General features: G+C 47.4%; 1 protein-coding gene across 1 annotated transcript in view; it reads right to left on the bottom strand.

Annotated features, from left to right (window-relative positions):
* Positions 1–4,082, bottom strand: part of LOC101875818 (fibronectin type-III domain-containing protein 3a-like) — a 45,773-nt gene extending 41,691 nt beyond the window's left edge. Inside the window, exon 1 of the mRNA XM_034063751.1 lies at positions 4,017–4,082. The gene's annotated coding sequence lies outside the window, so the exon portion shown is untranslated. The remainder of the gene's footprint in view (positions 1–4,016) is intronic.
* Between the last annotated feature and the right edge of the window lie 1,918 nt (positions 4,083–6,000).

Genomic DNA, 6,000 nt, shown 5'->3' on the forward strand with positions numbered 1-6,000 from the left:
CTGGCTGACTTTGCACTGAAGCAGCTAGCAGAAGCTCACAGCTTCCTCCTGCAAACACAGCACATCCATTGTTATTTTCCTCAGAAAGGTGATACTATCTTGAAGTTGCAGATGTTTCTGAAGTCACAGCCTAATAAACATTCCTTAACTACTTTTAGTAAAACATGGGTGAACACAGTATAAAGCAGCAAGCCCCAACACTGGAAAAGTGAATCTTGAGCAAATGGAGACATTTTTACATCAATCAAGATACTGGGAACAGCAGCAGATTTACATTAAGACTGAAACAGACTAAGGGCTCTGAGCCAGTGGTCTGTCTTTGCTGGTCAATACACAAAAAGGATTGTGTTAGCACCACTGAAAGAATAAATTATCGCTGCTTTTACAATAAGCTCTTCAAGAATGCAATAAAGAGTTCAGTGTGTGCTCCTCACTCAGGAATCCAAAACTTTTCAGTTAAGGTCTGGCTTGCAGCAAAGATAACAGCTGAAAACTAACCATCTTGACCTTGGTAAGCTTCAGGACAACTTGGTAAAAACAGGTGAAAAAAGAGAAAGGGTTACTTCTGATTCACCAGGCTTGAAACCAGAGCAATGAGCAACCACAGTTTTAAATACTGATAGCTCAGACCTGATCATTTTGAGATACAGAAAAATTAGAAATGAGAAATGTAATTATTTTCTTAAACTCTCTTGACTGTTGCAGTATTACTGATATTGAGGCTTTCTCATCTGCTTTCAGAGATAAATTTCAAATTCTTCTCTGCTAAAATGAAATGTTGACAGGAAATTAAGAAAACATATAACTAGGGGAGGCATTCTTACAATATTTCATACCAGCTTTCGACTTTGATGCAGAATATTGTAAGAATGTGCTTCCCAGTTGTCTACTTTCTTAAAAGTTACAGCCTTACTCCTACAGTTTGACAAGAAGCCTTCCAAGTTGGGGAAGTAGCAGGTCACCAAATCAAAGTGTCAGTTTCAGTCTTCCAAGCTTACAACATGTATTTTAATCTGCTTGAAATTCACCCAAAGGGATTCCAAACCCTTTTTCAACAATGGGTATACAAACAGGTGTACAAATACACACAGAGAACCACCCAATCACATTGCACTCCTGGGGGTGTTTTGCCAAGGCCAGGCTCACAAGGCCATTGTGAGTGGAATGCTGGAATTTTTGCTGTTTGCATGGTACATCCAAGATCTTGAGTTTTAAGGACTCACCAAACCTTTCCTAAAAATAAACATAAAAGATGAAAGACTGTTGGTGTCAGTGTAACAACCCAGGCAGTCAATACCAGGCAGATGACAGCCTCCAAAAAAACAGAAAACCATTAGGAGTGTTATATAGAACACTTATAGGAAACTTTGTGTAAATTTGGCTTCAGTACATCAAAGTAAGATGCAGTTTGTGATCAAGGCTTATAGCAAGAAATGCGTTTGCGTAGACAAAACTATCTTTATTCTCTCTAAAGGTAAATACACTAGGAGTTATTGTTTTGAGCTATTCTGACATCCAGTTTATCAAAACCATTGGCAAGTAAAGACACTGTAGTAAAATTAACTACCCAATTTTAGAAACAAAAATTCAGCCAGCCTAATATAATAGGAATGAACAAAGCCTGCAATATGCATCTGTGCAGATACAAAGCCCAAGTAGTTGAAGTTACTCCATTTTGTTGTCAAAGTGCTGCTTAATTCCAGGCCAAGTTTTTCAAAAACCTGCTTCAACAATACCAAGCCTAGTGAACAACTTGTAATAGCTTGCTCCAGGAGACTTTTAAGATGGTCAGTACAAGTCCTGTTTATTCACAGGCTGCTGTGAATCACAAACTAAGATCCAGGATACCAAAGAACACAAAGTAGATTGCTTTCAACTCAGCTGGACAGAATATTGGATTTATTCTATCCTAGCAAAGAACAAATTATTCCCAGTCAACAACAACATTCCAAAACTTTCAGATATTTGGAACACAGGAAGGTAAAAAGACCTAGACGAGAGGACAGTGTAATAGCTGGCTGGTTTTTAACATGCATCATCACACACACACAGAGCCTTGAGAAAGTCAACATAGTTCCTATTTTAGCACCTTATCCTTTTTCACATACAAATTGCATAAAACAAGGAAAGGAATGCAAGTGTGGGAAGTAACGCGGGTTTTGCTTCTTACTCACAAAGATACTGAACAAAAAACAAAGTATTTTCTTCTCCACTGGATATTAACTCCAAGGTCAATTTATTGGCTTAAAATACAGAGGATACTTCCCTGGTTAAAATGCTAATCTCAGTCTCAGGAAATCTAGATTCAATTCCCTGCCTCACCACATACTTCCTGTGTGACCTTGGGCCATAAATATTTCGGTGCCTCAGTCTTTCCATCTGTGACTGAGATAGTATTTCCCTATTGAACTCAGTGTTGTAAAGATAAATACACGAGAAGAACATTAGGAACTGCAGACCATAGGCATATACATACCAAGCTACTGAAGAAACTTATCTGCAGCAATACGGTGTCAATATTCACAATGAGGCATCAGGTAAAGCATGGAAAGTCTGCCGATGTTAAAATCCTAGCTATCACAGGACAGGAAAGACTGAATGTTCAGAGAGGTCTGAAGACTGGATACAAACTGAAACCTCACTTAGAAAAGTAAATTATCTTTACAAAAAAAAACTACCACTGCTCCAACAAGAAGCTTGCACAGCAAGTTTGGTACAGAAACAAAACTGAGGAACCAGCTGAGTGCAAGCTGCTAAGGGAAGCAAATACACCTGCCAGCAATGCATTATTACCCTGCTTCCTGAGATTACCGCGATGTGCTGCGCTTGAAGGGCCTCAAATAAGAGGGAGCAGAGGGGCTGCTGAGGCTGGGGGCTGTCAATCCCTGCAGACTCCCACCCAGCCCTTCCTAGGAAAGCCAGAGCACGTTGCCGAAGTCAACAGCCTTTTGTCAGAGGCAGTAAATAGGATCGCGCTGAAAAGCGGTCACAGTAGGGTCCCCACCTTTGCTGCTGCCCCAAGGCAGAGGGGGACAAAGCAGAATGGGGGAGGGTAAGAAATGATCGCCACCCAAACAGTAGATGACAGGACTGACCTCCCCCTGCCCCGACCCCAGGAGGAGCTGGGGGAGGTGTCTCGTACTCGAGCTGCTGATCAGCCAAGGGGAACAACTACAAGGCTACGTGGCATTTGCAGGCAGCAGCTCCGACTGCCGAGCAGGGAGAGGGAGGGGGGGCGAGGGAGAAGCTGGAGGAGAGAATGACTTAAGATCTCCCCCCCCCCCAAGAAATAGAAGGGAAAGGAGAGAAGGGGGAAAGACAGAGACTGATCATTAGTACGTTGGGAGAAGAGCGGCAACGGGCATATGGCAAAGCGAGCCCGGGAGCTCGCTGGCATTAACTCCATAGGAGGAGCACGGCGGGGCCCGGATCACCGCTGGGACACCCCCGACCTGCGAGCGGGACTGCCGCGATGCCGGCCCCAGGACCCTCCGCCTCCCCGACCCTGAGCCGCCGAGCCGGCTCTGTCCCGTTAGAAGCCGTCCGTGCGTCCCCTCCCTCCGGGGCACCCACCTCAGCACCCCAAGGTCCCTCTGAGCAGATGCCCACCCGTGCAGCCGTCCTCCTCCTGCCCGGCTCCCCTTTCGCCCTGCCTCCCCCATACGCTGGGCTACCCCCACCTGCCCCGTGCGTAGCGTCCCGTCCCCCCCCCAAACCTAACCCATCCCCGGGGTCCCACTTCTCTCTATCGCCCCACATTGCGGACCCCCATCCCCGTCCCCCCCCTCCCCGGGCCGCCGTCCAGCACCCCACCGCTTTCTTCCACCCCGCCTCGCTCCGCTCCGGCCGTCAGCTCCTGGCACTGCCCACCGCGCCTTGGGTGGGGAGCGCCGCTCTCCCCCGGCCCGGCCCGGCCCCACCACTCGCTCCCCCCTGCCCCACGGGGAGAAGCGGGGGGCACAGAGGGACCCCCCCGGAGCTGGCCCCGTCCCGGGCGGCCCCACAGCAGCACTGACCGTGCACGGCGCCGCAAGCCCTGCCTCAGAACCGGCGCTGCCGACCGCCAACCGACCGTTCCGCCATGATGGAATGCGGGCACTGCGCCTGCGCCGTCGCCGCCGGCCGGGGGCGGGCGGGCGCGCCAACCACAGGCCGGGATGATCTTCGTCTTCACCCCCCCTCTCCCGCCTAAAGAGAGGCGGGCGGGCGGAGGGGAGCTCGCAGGTGGCTGGGGCCGCCCGGCCGGGACGGGAAGCGGGTGCCTGAGGGGGGAGATCGGATGGGGAACGACGGAGGGGATGGGGCTCGTCGTGGTGTCACCGAATGTAGATGAAAGTGCGATGGTGGCCGGAGCAGGGACCCGCCGGCACCCACCGTCCTGCCATGGAGGTCTGCGGGCCCTGTGCAGGGTGCCGGCTGCTGATGGCGGCTGTGGCCGGGAGGTCTGCAGCCTTTGTCCCAAACCAGGGCAAACATGGTGTTCTGTGCTTTTAACACGGTCAGTCTGCCCCCTCCAACTGAGGGTAACAAAGACAAAACCCCCAAACCTGAGTCCTGTGCGGTTATACAGACAGCATTGATGCTGATGACCGTAATAAGTGAGGGGTATTACAGCAGTGGTTTATGTGGAAAGCCAAGAGGAAGGCAAGATGTCACTAGCTTGTCAAAACACGGAGCTGGGCATCCTGACGTGCACCTCTGTTGTCCTCTTGACCACTTTTGGACTGTCCTGAGCCCTCAGCAGCTTTAAAAGCACCAAGGGCAGATGCTGATAAACACAACACAGGCCCTTGGCACATCCATTTGCTCTGGCAATTAATACAGCACTAAATTTTGTGCTTTTCAGCTTATTTCCACTGCATGGTTTGCACCAACACATTTCTGTTAATGTGTTCTAAGCGAGTTTTGAAGCACGTGTTTTTAAGGTGATTTAAGGGGTATTTGGCTCGCAGCATGGAAGTCAGCTTCAGTGTGGATGCAAAGTGAATGTGACAGCTATGCTCTTACACAAGCTCCTCTGGAACAGCAGTTTGAAAGGAAAAGGTCAAACAACGTGTACATACAAGTTTGATAATACACATATAAAGAAACTAACCTTTTAAAATGGACAGCCACGGGTTTACCCTGAATTGATCTTAGGTATTATATATAAATATATATATTTAATGAATGTAGGAAATGTTATAATGAATAGAAGAAATTGTTCCTTTCTGTGAGAGAATTTCTCCCTATGGGACTAGTGGAAGGGGTTGATTTGCCATAGTGAGCAACCTATGCTAAACAGGACTAACATAAAATCCCATCCATCTCTTTAAATAAGGAAGCAGTGTTAAGGAAGGCTGGAGGTGATGGTGTCTGCTGAATTTCTAGGCAACTAATAGCTTACCCTATTAAATAAATGCCACAAAACCACTCCGTGTAACTTTACAATTAGTTTTACTCATTGGCCTACCAAAAGATGAATATGTTCTCTGCAAATTGATAGCAAAGAGAGGAAAACCAGATGCAATCATCCTCAGATTGGGTGTTCAGTGCTAGCTGAAGTGTTGTCCCTTTCTTCTCACCTATAAAATAGATTGAAATCTTTAGAAAAGGATTTAGGGGGAAAAAGCTTCTTTTCTGTTTTGAGTCATGTTGTGCTTTAGCAACTAATACTTAGCTCTTCACTAATGATTCCAAAATGAAATCCTTTGCTTCCAGCTCAGATTTAAGGCTTGTGACCAATTCAGAAAAGACAGAAGACAAGAGCAGGACGAGACTCATGGAATGCAGACCTGCTCCCTGCATTATTGTGCTCTAGGAACAAAAGGTTGGTTAGTAAGTTCACCTTTGGGAGAATTCCTGGAATCTTCAGCACTCTATCTCAGGAATCTTATAACTCCACAGGCTGCAACTAATCTGCAGCAAAGCATATCTAGTGCCCTGGGGATTTCATTTCTGAAGTGGAATATTTGTACCTAATTTTGGGGAGATTATCTGGAAGAGACCCATCAGCTTGTG

Source organism: Melopsittacus undulatus, chromosome 6, assembly GCF_012275295.1.
Source record: "Melopsittacus undulatus isolate bMelUnd1 chromosome 6, bMelUnd1.mat.Z, whole genome shotgun sequence".
Lineage (NCBI taxonomy): Eukaryota > Metazoa > Chordata > Aves > Psittaciformes > Psittaculidae > Melopsittacus > Melopsittacus undulatus.